Raw genomic sequence first — 16,643 nt, forward strand, 5'->3', positions numbered from 1 at the left:
GTGTAAGACCATGTTTGGGACATGGTGTCATCATCTTAACCCATGTTAGGGCTATTGAGTATCCGGTAGTATTCCAAATGGTTTAAAAAAAAGGTTTATGATTTATATCAAAATGAGAAAAGTTATGATCATGTGATGAGTGGTACAGGTACCTAATTGAAATGTATGAAATATGGGCTCAATGTATGCTATATGGGTTGTATTGGATGGTGATGAGTAAGTTGTACTTACATTTATTTATGGTACTCATGAATAAACTATGAAAGGTTTTGAGCATATTGCTTTATGATAAGTAGTTGTTGTTTATTATCATACAACTTACTAAGCTTTATGCTTACCCCGTTTTTTTCCATTTTCTTATAGTGCTGCCTAATTAGCTCGTAGATCAACGGACATCGGAGGCATCGATCACACCATCAATCGAAGCACTTGGTATAGTTAGATCTTTTATTTTGATTATGGCATGTATAGGACTCTGACTTTTGAGTTTTGTGTCATTGTTAATTGGCCAATATGTTGGCTTACTTTAGCATTTGATTCATTTTGTTTAAGGCCATGGAAAATGACTAATATTGAAAGTTATTATGTGAATGCAAGTTACTCTTTCATGAATGTGAAATTGTTGGCATGGTTGAATATATGTAATGTATATAGGTCTTAACTATGGTCGTTTGGTTGAGAAATCATATTAAGTTAACCTTTGATTTGTTGGTTGATGTTAGAATGTGTTCCAGGGTGGCAAAGGCTTGGTAGATAGCCTTATATTGTCCACACAGGCCTGTGTCTAGGCTGTGTGTGACATACGGTCAACCCCATAGGCGTGTTATCCGGCCGTGTGTCCCTTGCACGTAAAATTTGCAAGTCAGTATGCATGGTAGTAAACACACGGGCAGAGACATGGCCGTGTGTCTTAGTCGTGTGGAGGACACGGCCTCTAGCCATAGGCGTGTGCCTTGGCCGTGTGCCCCAATTGGGTGCTGACGTCAGAAACAGAATGTCAAGATTTTTAGACATGGGCTAGGACACGGGAGTGTCATGGTCGTGTGAGGGACACAAGCCATGGAAACGAGCATGTGCCAGGCCGTGTGAAAAACCCCTATAGGTTCAATTTGAAAAATAAATCTACATGGGTATGGGACACGGGCGTGTTGCCTATCCACACGGGCATGTGCCTTGTTTCAAGGATTATTTTTCTAAAGTTGGTTAAGGACCCGAACTGGTCCCTAATGGTTTCCGATGGATGTTTGACGCCTCGTAGGCCTATGTTAAGGAATTTTAAACAAGTTTGAAAAAGTTTTAAATTTGATCAAGTCTTGATAATTCGAAAAAGTTGGAATGCATGTGTTAAGTGTGGTAACGCCTCATATTCCGTCCCGACATAGGGCTCGGGTGTGGGGTGTTACAACAAGTCTTAACATTAAGGCAAAATATAAATCAAACATTCACATGACAACATCCAACACAAGTAACTTTCACTAAATTCAACAATAACCCAAAATACCATTACTCCAAATCTTTAACATCCTAGGTACATGCCAAAACACAAAAGAGAACATCACCGACATTGAATACGGGATTCTTGTAGGATGCTGAGTCCGATTCTACAATTTATCTAGCCTGCAAACATGGGAACCAATTTACATTAAGTAGATTTCACTTATTTAACTAACCACAAATACATCTAAAGCATTTGAATTTATTCCACAACTTTAATAATATACTACAAGAAATATAACATATCTTTTGATGATTAAATATATTCATAAGTATATATATATATGTATATATAATTCTTCCTTAATAATACTTACAACCAACCTTCTTCAATGGCTCATTTAACTTTGCCGTATGGTCCGTTTGTTACATGGTACCCAGTGCTTAGCGAATAAACCGCAAAAGGGTTTGCGCCCAGCACCAGTTGGATAAACTGAAGAATGTCTGCCCAACACTAGTAAGATAAATTGACAAAATTTGTGCCCAGCGCTAGTCGGATAAACGTGTAACAACCCGTTTTCAGTGAAATTAGAACAGTGGTTTCAGGACCACAAATCCTAGTCAAATTTTTTTAAATTATTGCACTATCTGCATCATGATATGTAAGACGTATAAAAATTTTGATAAGAAAATTTTACCGATTTCATGTTTTAATATAGAAAGGACCAAATTGCATAAAATGAAAAAGTTAAGTTCTAGTAGCTATAAGTATCAAATAGCTATGGAATTCAAAACTTGAGGTCCTTATATGGTAATTAGACCATTAAGAGAAATTAGTACATATTTCTTGATGATTCATCCATGGAAATTTAGAAAAAGAAAAGGACTAAATTGGAATTTGGAATAAATAAAGATGATAATAGCCTAATATCATCTTATTTCATCATCTTCTTCCCCAAAATTCTATGGAAACCCTAGGAAAGAGAAAGAGAAACAAACAAGCCTAATTGGGTAAGCATTATTGTCCCGTTTTTAGTAATTTTCATATTTTTGAGATCGTAATAACTTAATTTATTTATTTTGGGGATCAATTTGCAACGTTATCAAAGTATTACAATTTTTCCATGGATAAATATTCTGAAAAGTTTGAAATTTATGGTAGAAAATGAAAGGTTGTTAATAGATAAACAACTTTTGTAAAGTGAATTTTGATGAAATTGTGATTTAGGGACTAAATTGTAAAAATGTAAAATTAATGAAAAATTTCTTATTTTTGTGAAATAAATGAGCTGTAAATGCTATATGAAAAATTTAGCTAGGCTTGGATTAAGGATTAAATTGCATGAATTTCATTTTTCTGAGCCTAGGGATGAAATTAGAATTAATGAAAAGTATAGGGGTAAAATGGTACTTTTACCTAAGATGTAAATTGGATTGATTTGAATGTGAAATGTAATCAATTTACGATTAAATTCATTTATATAAATCTGAAAATACCAAATAAAGAGTTAGATCGAGGAAAAGAAAAAGTTTCGGATTAGTAGATTCCCATATATGAACAATTATCGAGGTAAGTTCGTGTAACTAAATTCTGTATATTTATATGTTTGAATTGAATGTTTTATATGTGAATTGTGAAATTGATATTTATATGAAATTGATTACATGTCTAACAAAGCCCGATAAATGTTAAGTTCCGTTTGAAAAGATGAAATTTCGATGGATATAAGGTTCCCGAATTGGTTGTGGTCTTGCATATGTTGCGGAGACACCATAGCTCGAAAGAGCATCCCGCTATTAGCTCTCATAAGCATCTCGATATTTGGCTCTCTCGAGTTACCCATTATATGGTTCTTGTGAGCTTCCCGTTGTAGCTCTTCGGAGATTCTTGATAGGTTGTGATCCTACATTTGTTGTAGACACTCTTATGAGCATCCCGATTATAGGTTCTTCATGAGCTTCCTGTTAAATTGGCTCTTTGTGAGCTTCCCAACAGTGCTCGCTTGAACTTTCTGATATATGGCTATCTAGAGCTTCCCGTTACATGGCTCTTTGTGAGCTTCCCGATAGGCTCTTCATGAGCTTCTTGATATGGTTCTTTGTGAATTACCCGATTATGGCTTTGATGAGCTTCCCGTTATATAGCCCGAATAAGCTTCCCGATACGCTCTTTGTGTAACACCCCGAACCCGAAACCGACACCGGAGTCGAACACGAGGTGTTAACTGGCTTTAACCCCTTACAAAATTTATTTTCCAGACACTGCCCAATCTGTGTACTAGTCGTTTTAAAAATCATATCTTGAGTTTCGTAACTCGAAAATCAGTTTCGTAATTTTTCCCAGAAACTAGACTCATGTGCCCGTCTATGTATTTTTTTCTAGAATTTTTGGTTGGGCCAATTAGTACAGTTTATTAGTCAAAGTCTCCCCAGTTGCAGGAGTCGACTACACTGACCTTTGCCCATTACGACTTGGATATCTCCCTGCACGGGGCTCCAATACTGATGCCGTTTGTTTCTATGAAAACTAGACTCAGAGAGGAATCTGTACATATATGGTTCGACCCCTAATTATCTCTGGTTAATTTGTAATGAATTTCCAAAGTCGGAGCAGGGAATCCAGAAACCGTTCTGGCCCTGTCCCACAAAAATCTGATTATCTCCTAATATACTGCCCATATGATCTTTTCGTTACTTCCCCATGAAAACAGACTCATCGAGCTTCGATTACATAGTTTATTCATCAATTAATTCCACTCCTACTATTTTTAATGATTTTTCAATCTCATGACACTGCTGCTGCCAGCATCTGTTACGAAAGTAACTAGGTCCATTTCATGCCTACCCTTGATCCAACTCAATCGAACATTCGTGCCATTTTCGCATGGCTTAAAGTTTACATGCCAAAATTCAAACACAACGTAATAGCTTATACATGCCAAAATGTTCCTCTAAGCCAACTAAGAAGAAAGTACCAAAACTTGCTATCCGGTGTGATGACTTCGATGACGGCCCGACCCCGCAAAAATAGATGAGTCCAAGCAACCTATAATGGGTGACAAGGAAACATCGAGTGAGTTTATAACTCAGTAAGTCATAAGCAATGCACTACCATCTATCAATAACATTATCACAAGAGGAAACAAAATGGAACGAGACAATTTACTCCATCCATACCGAACCATACCATAGTTCCTCCAACCTATCAATTCAATTTCATATCAATTCATGCATTCACATTCTATATACTCATCAATAGGACATTGAAGCAATTTCATAAATCGATTTATTTTCGTTACAATCAAACGACTATACGGCCTTTCACCCATCCTACGATAAATTTTATGTACGTGACTTCAAGTATATTTGTCACATAGGTTCGAACTTACCGAGCTCAACACCAAGTATAAGCATAGCACCTATTAGCCACGTACTCAAGACACTTACCCGACCCGCTGTCCGCGATCGACTCAATAGTGTCGCACACATAGTGTCCATAATGATTCACGAATGTATATTGAGCCCGCACACTCAGTGCTATATAATCAACTCGCACACTTAGTGCTACGTAATCAAATCGCACACTTAGTGCCACATAGTCAAACTCGCACACTTAGTGCCGCATGGTCAATTCGCACACTTAGTGCATCATATTCATTTCGCACACTTAGTGCAACATAGTCGAATCGCACCCTTAGTGCTGTACAATTTAATCCCGCGCACTTAGCGCCAATCTCATGGTCATAAATGGTCATCCCGCACGTTTAGTGCCGAGATCAACAACTCAGTACATCTTACCTCTTTTCTTTCATTCAACAATCTCATCATCACATACGTACATGCATATATATATATGTATATTTATTCATTCCAATCAGCATCAATACATACACATTATGACCATTTGAAATAATACCAACTACATGCTTAATGACTTACTTTATGTTGGGTAAAATAATTTCGAGTCGGCTACTCGATGACCTTCGATTTCCCCTTGTTGGACGCCTCTCCTTTAGGTTCTTGAGCTTAAATAATACAAATAAGAGTATTCAATATTTAACCCAATAACATGAATTTATTTATCACATTCGGCAATCACACATCATTAAATTTTCAAACCAAGATGTCATTATATGACCACATATACACATATCCATATACTTAAGCTCAATAATTATAATGTAATATCATGTACCCACTTTAAGTATATTGCCGAATATACTTAATCATACATACACCTAACCAAAACAATTTCCTAAAATCTTCATATCATTTATACACTAGGCCGATTGCTCTCACCAAGTTCACCTATATTCTTCAACAATTCCTTCATTGATCAAGCACATATTCGGCTAAGAAATGGCAATTTTAGCAACCTTCGATTTAGTACTTAACTTTTACCACATATCAAATAACTCACTTCCTTACTCATGTGACCACGTATATTCGGTCATGCATACACACATAAAATTAATTTGGAGACTCTATCAATCCAACATACATTCGGCACCTTCATCCACCATTCTACCAAGCATGTAATATTCAAACACAACCAAACCCACATTCGGCCCTAGCTCATAACAAGGTAGCCGATTCTTTTTATAGTTCAAACACTCCTCTATCATCATTCACCTAACTTTAACATGAAACAACAAAACTCACCATTTCTCATCCAAATAACATGAACAACAACCATTCCTTGAACACTTTCTCATGACCGATTGCTCATGTTATCAACAAGATTCAAGATTTGAACATGGGCTATTTAAAACATGCATGCATCTCAAAGACAACATCAAACATACCTTAGTCTAGCAAACCACCATAGCCGATTTTCTCAAGCTCTTCCCCTTCCTTTCTTTCCTCTATTCGGCCAAGGATGTTCAAGAATGAACACTTTTTTTTTTGTTTTCTTTCTTCAATTCACGGCAACAAGGGGTGAGACCATTATTATTATTATTTTTTTTCCATCACCCTTCCTTTCATTATTTAATTATCATGCTTAATATTTTATTTCCCTTCCCATACATCACTAATACAACATGTTGGTGACATGTTTCCACCCATAGCATGGCCGGCCACTACATATTAGGGAGGGGGAATTTGACATGCAAGTCCCCTTTTTCTTCCACATGCACTAATAGGTCCTCATGCATTGACCTATCACATTTTAAAATTTTCTCATATAAGTCCTATTGACTAAATTCACATGCAATCGACCATATCGAAGCTTGAAATTTTTACACATTCATGATTACATATTCTAGACAATAAACATCACATTCAAACCTTTCGGTGACTCGGTTTAGCGGTCCCGAAACCACTTTCCGACTAGGGTCGAATTAGGGCCGTCACAACTCTCCCCCACTTAAGAAATTTTCGTCCTTGAAAAGCTTACCAGTAAATAGGTTTGGGTATCGTTCTTTCATCGAACTCTCGGTTTCCCAAGTAGCTTCCTCGATCCCATGTTTGAGCCATAACACCTTCACTAACGGAACCCTTTTGTTTCGCAACTCCTTCACCTCACGAGCTAGGATACGTATCGGTTCTTCTTCATAACTCATATCGGCCTGAATTTCAACCTCTGATGGGCTAATTATATGCGACGGATCAGATCGATAGCGTCGAAGCATCGAAACATGAAAGACATCGTGAATCTTTTCAAGCTCAGGGGGCAAAATCAATCTATACGCAACTGGCCCCACTCGTTCGGAGATTTCGTACGGCCCAATGAATCTCGGGCTCAACTTGCCCTTACGGCCAAACCTAAGTACCTTTTACCAAGGCGAAACTTTAAGGAACACTTTATCTCCCACCTGATATTCAATGTCCTTCCGTTTCAGATCCGCATACGATTTTTGACGATCTGTGGCTACCTTCAGACTTTCACGGATTACCTTTACTTTCTGTTCGGCATCTTTAATCAAATCAACTCCGAAAATTTTACTTTCACCGAGCTCGGTCCAAAACAATGGTGTACGGCATTTACGACCGTACAAAGCCTCATAAGGTGCCATCTTAATACTTGATTGGAAACTATTGTTGTAAGCGAATTCGATCAAAGGTACATACCGTTCCCATGAACCACTAAACTCAAGGATGCAGCATCTCAGCATATCCTCGAGTATCTGAATTATCCGCTCGGATTGACCATCGGTTTGGGGATGAAAAGCGGTGCTAAAATGCAGCTGGGTACCCAAAGCTTCTTGCAATTTCTTCCAAAATCGCGAGGTGAATCTCGGATCTCTATCCGACACGATAGAAATAGGTACTCCATGTAATCTCACAATCTGAGAAACATACAATTCGGCTAGTTTATCCAATGAAAAATCCGTACGCACGGGGATAAAGTGAGCCGACTTAGTCAGCCTATCAACAACAACCCAAATCGCATCCTTCTTACTTGCGGACAATGGCAGTCCGGACACAAAGTCCATTGTGACTCGGTCCCATTTCCACTCGGGTATCATGATCGGCTGAAGTAACCCTGAAGGCACTTGATGTTCCGCTTTCACTTGTTGACATATTAAACATCTCGAAACAAAGTCGGAGATGTCTCGCTTCATACCATGCCACCAAAACCGACGTTTCAAGTCGTTGTACATTTTCGTGCTCCCCGGGTGAATTGACATTCGGCTACAATGGGCTTCGTTCAGAATCATCGGTGACTCGGTTTAGCGGTCCCGAAACCACTTTCCGACTAGGGTCGAATTAGGGCCGTCACACTTTGTGAGCTTCCCGAAATGGCTCTGTGTGAGCTTTCTGTGATAAGGCTCGAGAGTGTGCTTCCCGGTTATGTGCTCTAATGAGCACCCCTGTATATGAATTGACGAATTATTGATAAGTACACATTGTGTGTACTACTCGACTATCCATTGATATTTCAATGATTTAACAGACAAAACTCCTGATACAAGAAAATATGAGAATTAAATGAATTATATCTTGATTATCCCTAAAATATCTGGAAATGGTGCATGATGAACTCATCTCCGTTTTTTTGATATTCATGTAAATTTCATGACTAACTTGTTTGATAAGAGCATGTGTTTAGGCAATTGGCCACAATGTTTTGGATACATGTTTGTGTACTTACTTTAAATGAATATGATTGGTAAGTTAAATTCTTGTTATATGAACTTACTAAGCATTAAATGCTTAATCTGTTCATTTTTTTTTGTTTTATAGTACTTGGAAGCTCGTAAAGGTTGGAATAGGTCGGAGCAAGATAACACTATCCTACAGCTAACTTTGGTATAAATAGCAAAACTAGTTTTAGTATACTGGCATGTATATGTAACACCCCTAATCCATATCCATCACCAGAATAGGGTTACGAGGCATTACCGATTAACCACAATAGAAATCACACATTTGTACTTTCATAATCAAAGTTTATTCAACACACTCATATTGTCCCTTATAAGGCCCTAAGAGACCTTAAAACATGCTTACAAAAGGTTCTGGACTAAACCGATAACAATAACAATCTTTGGGGAAACATAGAAAATTTCTTGCATTTAAGGGTCACACGCCCGTGTGAACAGGCTGTGTGCCTCACACGGACACCAGACACACCCGTGTCACAGACTGTGTGAAAACAGGACATACATACTGACTTGCACCACACGATCGAAGACATGCCTGTGTGCCATGGTCGTGGGAAAATTAGGGAGGTTACTGACTTGGGTCACACGGCTGACCACACACCCATGTGCCAGCCCGTGTGCCACACACGGTCAATAGACACGCTTGTGTGTCTAGGCCGTGTCAAAACTGTAGGGTATACTGAATTTAATTTGAAGGGTACCCCAGGGGACACACAGCCATGTAACATAGCTGTGTGTCGCACACGGTTGAGACACACGCCCGTGTCTCTACCGGTGTGGACAAAAATAGACCATTTGCAAAGCCAATTTGCCACCTTTCACTCATGCACACATAACAACCAATTTGGAACCATTTCCATACACTTATAGGCAACCCAAAACATACCAATTCACACACATATCATACCATCTATCATCAACCATTTTAACTACTCAATTCCACATTCAAAACATACCAAATCATTATGCCAAAATCATCACAACTTGCATAAGTTCTATATACATTTATCCACCTTTCTATCAACCAATTCATGCTTCTCAAACATACTAATTCTTCATCCTCAGATCATACCAAAATATATCAACTTCCAAGCAATAATACCACAACATATAACTATCCAAAAGAGCATCCATACAACCATTACAAACAAGCCAACACTTAGGACATTATATACGTCACATAGATATATCACTTGCCAACATATAAGTCAAGCAAATTCAAATGGCCATACACATCACCATTTACAAACCAAAATTCATGACTAATATCATGACTCAAAACATATCGAAATGACACGCCTATACATGCCATATACCAAATATACAAAGCTTCAAAAGTACCAATGAGTTGATCGATAGTGTGATGATGTTTCCCGACAATCCTCGAGTCTGAGTTAGCTTTGATACTCTATAAAACATAGACAAATAACACACAGTTAGCTTCATAGCTTAGTAAGTTCGTACTAAATATACTCAACAGTTCATAATATACAAATCATCATTTAATAAACACTTAGTAAGTCTCATATCACCATTCAATTCTAAACCATGGCCATTTATCATGTACTCACAAATTCCTCAAGCTTCATACACATAGTATCGATTACCACATAGGTTTCGTACGTACCTATACTTTACTGTATTTATTTATCTCATTTTCATCTCTTTGTTCAATATTTTAACCATCCAGAAGTCTTTCAATATTTAATGAACTCGCACATTTAGTACAATAATGATTAGCCGAAGCCATAACGATATCGCACACTTAGTGCCATCACATTAAACTGAAGCTATCTTGGTATCGCGCACTTAGTGCCTCATATAGCCGAAGCTATTCCAATTTGCACACTAAGTGCTATATATAGCCGAAGTTATCTCGAAACGCACATTAAGTGCCAAACATAGTCGATTTGTCGACGTACGCAATTGTAGTCGCATATATACAATTTATGCAATAATAAAGCATTAAAAACATAATTGTAACAATGTTTATCACATACAAGCTTACCTCGTACTTGGAATTGACGAATCAGATCGATTACTCGATAACCTTCGATTTTCCCTAATCTAAATCTGAGTGCTTTCTTTCTTGATCTATATGTATTAAAAATTAACCCATTTAATCACCAATTCATTCAATTCAATCCACAAACACATATTTGGGCTTTTTGCACTTTAGCCCCTAAAGTTTGACCTTTATTCAATTTAGTCCCTATTTCACAAAAACACAAAATACACAAAATTTAATTACACCCAAGCTTAGTCGAATTCCCTAGGGACCCCTAGCAGCTCAAAACTTTCATTTATTTTACAATTTCACCCTTCAATTTATATTTTTCTCAATTTAATCCCTAATATGCATTTTTACTCAAAATCACTTTACAAAACATGTATATCAAGCACCAAGCTTTCATAATTCATCATCAAACATCAAAAAACACATGAATTCATCAATGGAAACTTTTGCAATCATCAAATGATTCAGAAATGAGGGTATGGGCTAGCTAGAACTCAAAGCAACGATCACAAAAACGTAGAAATCATAAAAAATCATGCCCAAAACATACCTCAATCAAGCTAGAAAAGTGCCAAATTTTTAAGCCCTAAAATGGCTTCTTCATTCTAGTTTCAGTTTATGAATGCATGAAATGATGAACATTTTGTTTTTTTTAATTAAAACTTATATTAATAACTAATTTACAAATTTAACCTTGATTTAAAACATTAATAAACATCAAATTTAAGCCCATTTATGTCCATTCCCACTATCAAAGGTCTAATTATATCATAAGGACCTTTTATTTAATAAGCCATGGCAATTAAGCACTTTTAACTTATAGCATGCTACTTTTTCATTTTACGCGATTAAGTCCTTTTCTCAAATTAACCACTTAAATGATAAAATTAGCTTACAAAATTTTAACACATACATAGTTACATGCTATAAACACCACAAATAATATTAAAATAATTTTTGACCTTAGATTTGTGGTCCTGAAACTACTATTTCGATTTAGCTTAAACCGGCCTGTTACAGTATAGGCTAAAATAGATCAAATAATGAAATATTTTGGTTGTAACTAGCCATTGGAATGGCTAGTGTTAATCATATGTTGGTGTGTGTATGAAAATGGTTGAATGGTGGAAGATACATAAATATATTAATGGTTACATGAATGTGAAAAGTATACTCATATGTTTGTATGGTCAATTAGGTATGGTCAAATATTTGGTTAAATGGGATGTTATGACATGTATTGAACTTGAAATTTTCTTGATTCATATGTCTTGAATTGGCTGGTGAATATATTGGAATATTTATGTGGGTGGAAGACAAGTTTGGGTGAGAAATAAGGCTTGGAAATGGCTTTATTTTGTCTATACAGGTAGAGACACAGGTGTGTGTCTCAGCCATGTGTGATACATGGCCATGCGCATGGGCATGTGGTTTGGCCGTGTGTCCCTTGCATTTTAAAAATTGAGAAACAGAATGCTCAGAATTGGTTACATGGGCAAAGAAACAGGCGTGTGTCTTAGCCGTGTGAAACTCACGGCCCAAAACACGAGCATGTGTCTTGGCCGTGTGAATCCTGCACCTAATTTTTGAAAATTTAATTGTCCACATGGCCTAGCACACTGGTGTGTGGCTGGCTGTGTGACCTAAGTCAGAGAGTTACATGGGTATGAGCACGGGCTGGGACATGGCTGTGTGTCTTACATAGAATGCCTACATGGCCTAGGACATGGGCGTGTCTTTTGGCCGTGTAAATCGCACTGCCTACCCACATAGGCGTGTGACCCCTGTATTTAAAAAAAATTAGAATTTTGAGAAAAATTCTCTAAGTTCCTGATTTAGTCTTAACTTTTTTCTAATGTACCCAATTAAGGGACAGTACGATTGAATATAATTAGTTTCGAATATGAATAGTAAATGACATAAATTAACTGTATTTGTTCTGTAAAGTCTGGTATTGCTCTGTAACTCTATTTCGGCAACGGATATGGGTTAAGGGTGTTACATTTATTGGTATTAGAGCCACGATTTAGATGATTCTTGGACTAATGTAGCAAATACGAGTTTAGCTATACATGCCATTATATAATTTGTGATAGTTTGATATCTTCAGACCATTTTAAACATGTTTTTCATATAGTAATTCGTCCAACCGAGCTAGAGTTGAAGCTGAGGAAGCTGAGAGCAATGCTTTAGCTTCAGTTCAAAGAGCTACATCTACTAGTAGTAGATGACCCGAATCTAAGGGTCGAGGTGAAGAGGCAAAAGAAGTCTTCTTTCAAATGATGAATGAATGATTTACTGAATATCTGAGAACAGATCTTGTGTACAACAACCTCCCCCTCCTGCTCCTCAACTGGTTCCTGATATGCCACAAGGTACTGAACTTGTTAGAACTGGTAAACCACCAGTAGATAAAATTCAGAAATATGGTGTAGAAGAATTAAGAGCTACTGCAGATGATGATCTAGAAAGGGCTGAATTTTGACTAGAAAATACCATCAGGGTTTTGGGTGAATTGTCTTGCACACCTGGAGAATGTTTGAAATGTGTTGTATTTCTGATAAAAGACTCAGCCTACCAATTTTGGAATACCATAATTTCTGTTGTACCGAGAGAAAATGTTACATGGGAATTTTTCCAAATAGAATTCAAAAAGAAGTACATTAGTCATAGATTCTTTGATCAGAAAAAGAAAGAATTTTTAGAACTTAAAACAGGGAAATATGACAATATCTGAGTATGAACGAGAATTTGTTAGATTAAGCAAATATGCTAGAGAGTGTATTTCAACTGAAGTTGCCATGTGTAAACGTTTTGAAGAAGGGTTAAATGAATACATCAAGTTGTTAGTTGGGATTCTAAAATTAAAAGAATTTTTTGTACTGGCCGACTGAGCACCTAAAGCCAAAGAACTAAATAAAGAAAAAGAAGCAGGCAAAAATGGAAGCCCGAACTTCGAGTAAAAGATTTATGGGCAAGTCACAATCATCAACTTCAAAGAAATCAAAGAAATATCATGATCGTTCTGTCACATCTATGGCGTATTCTGGTAAGGATCAAAGTATTCAATGCTTTAATCCGAGATCTCTGTCTCCATCTGTGACAAGTGTAGGAAGTGGTGGAAGTTGTAATGGTCTAAATTCAATGTTATCGGAATAGTGGTTTCGTAACCACAAATCCAATTTAAATAGAACTTTATTTCAATATTTTTGCATGAAAATTGATATGATAGGAAAATCGTATGAAAATATTGATAAAAAAATTTACCGATTTAGTGGTTAGTTAGAAAAAGAAATTATTGAAGAAATTGGATAAAATAAGGTATCGGGACCTCTATCTCGTAAGACCGAGTCGAAAATAATTTTATAAATATTTATGAAATGTTAGTAATGTGGTATCAAAATTTTGTTAGGAAATTTTAATGTTTGGATAGTTAATTAAATGAAAAGGACTAAATTGTAAAATATGTAAAAGTGGATGGGATGATTAAATAGCTTAAGTGTCTAATGAGAGAGGATTTAAAAGGCAATTAGACCCAAAATTTATTTGGGCTGGACAGCAAGGGCACGAAATCAGTAGGAAAATTGATAAATTAAGGGAAAAATTAGAATATTGCAAAATTAACTAAATAAAGCTAGGACTAAATAGGAAATATCTAGATTTCTCTTCATTTCTCTTCAATTCCAGCAGCTAAAAATGCCATAGGAGGGTTCTCTAAGCTGGTATTCCATAATTTTTGCACCAAGTGAGTTAATCCTTGTCTTTTCTTGTAATTTTTGTGTTTCTAAGACTTTTACAACTAGGTCCTACTATTAAATTCATTAGTTTTTGATTTCATGGATGAAATTGAAAGTCACCATGGTTGAGTGCTGTAATTTTATGATGAAATAGAATGAAATTAAAGCTTTAATTTGTTTATGAGATGATTTTATTAGGTAATTTCAATAGAAATTGATTTTGGGGACCTAATTGTGAAAATGTTTGGAATTAAAGTCTATTGCTGAAATTTTGATTCCTAAAGGTTGTAAACTAGTTTAAGGTGTTAGAATAAAGTGTTAATTGAGAAAAATCAGCTCAATTGAGAGGCTAATTGAGTAGGGACGAAATTGTTATTTATTAAAAGCTTAAGGGAAAAATGGTAGTAAACAGCTTGCACTAAAACAATATTGGACAGCAACAGTAGGCTAACTTTGAAAAATCACCATAAATTTTAGCAATCGAATTAGAATATGAAAAAGAATATGAAATTAAAGCTTATTGAGTCTAGTTTCTCATAGAAGAAACAGTGTAAGCAATGGATCTGTAAATCATGAGATATAATGAATTTTGTGAGACAAGGTCAGAATGAATTCGAGTTCCCCTGTTCTGAATTTGAAAAATCATAAAAAAATGAATAAAAATAATTAGGGGCTAGAATGCTGAATGAGTCTATTTTCAAGAGAAACAAACAGGAACATCATCCGAATTCTGTATGAAGAGATAATTAATTTTTAGTGAAGAAGGGTCAGAACTGTCAGACAGCAGAACATGGGTGACTTTAAAGAATAAAATGTACTTATTGGCTAAACCAAAAATTCTTAAAATTTTATGGTAAGAAGATATATGAGTCTAGTTTCAGAGAAAATTAACGAATCTTAATTTGGAGTTCCGTAGCTTGAGTTATAAATAATTTAGTGACCATGACTCAAATAGACAACTTTGAATAAACTATAAATAATAATAATCAAATTATAGAAATTGTTGCTTATGAACATGAAATGTATTAAATTAATAATTAAATTTATTTATTTAGATCCAGAAGATTCAAATACGACGCTAGATCGAGGAAAGGAAAAAGTTTAGGATTAGTAGATTTTTTGTACACGAACAAGTATCAAGGTAAGTTCATGTAACTTAAATTATATTCTTAAATGCTTGAAGTGTATGTTATTGATGTGAATGTGATTTGAAAGTTCATTGTATGAAAATTTATGAAACATTGATATATTTGATAAAAAGGGGAAGAAATCCCGATTGAATAAAAGGAAATTTCAATGGATCTCTGAAAAGGAATTGATGGTAAAAAAGGATCTAGCTCGGACGGGTGATCCTATCCTGATATAGCCCTCTCGAAGAATATGTGTAAAATGGATTTAGCCCCGATGAGTAATCTAAATTAGGGTTTGAATTTAGCCTGGACTGATAATTCAGATCCAAGCTCATTAGAGTAATTGTCGTTACAAGGGATTTAGCCTGGACTGGTAATCCCGACAATACTCTATGAGTTTATATTACGGGGGATTTAGCCTTGACTGGTAATCTCGCTGTAAGGATGAGGTTCGCGGGAGTGTGCTCTTTGAAATGGAAATGTTCGTACATGAATATGAATTGACGGACCCGGAAATTTACACTAAAAGTGTACCTCTGAAAATCCATAAAAATTTACAAGAAATTCAATGGGATAAATATGAAAAAAAAATAAGGAAATGGAAATCATGGTATTGATGAGCTCATCAATCATAGTATATATTATTGGTACATGGAAATTATTATACTAACTTGAATGTTGAGTTTGTGCATGTTAGGGTAATAATGCATTGAATGAATATATGAATGTTTATTATATTGTATTAAAAATATTAGGTAAGTATAATTCTTGTTACATGAGCTTACTAAGCACAAAGTGCTTACCCTGTTTCCTTTTCCCCTGTTTTGTAGTGTTAAAAGCTCAGAGGTCGGATTTGGTCGTAGACACATCACACTATCAACCTCAGGATTTCGGTATATAAAGAAACTTTATTTTGGAAATCAATGGCATGTATAAGCTAATAAAGTAAATGTTAACGTGAAATGAATGTAAAGTTAGCGATTAGTATGGTTAAGAAACCCGGTTTTGGGTATGTGATAACGTTATCTTATAAATATGTATGAATTTATCTTGAAAATATGTTGAATTGGTTTGGTTGATGTGGATTGGTCTCGATTTAATATTGTAGGGAAGGTTAGATATTTATAAAGGGGCTATATTGAATAAAAAAAATCGTAAACTCCGGTAATACATCGTACCCTATTTCGGCAATGAATACGAGTAGGGGGTATTACAG

The sequence above is a fragment of the Gossypium hirsutum genome, chromosome A02 (assembly GCF_007990345.1).
Source record: "Gossypium hirsutum isolate 1008001.06 chromosome A02, Gossypium_hirsutum_v2.1, whole genome shotgun sequence".
NCBI lineage: Eukaryota > Viridiplantae > Streptophyta > Magnoliopsida > Malvales > Malvaceae > Gossypium > Gossypium hirsutum.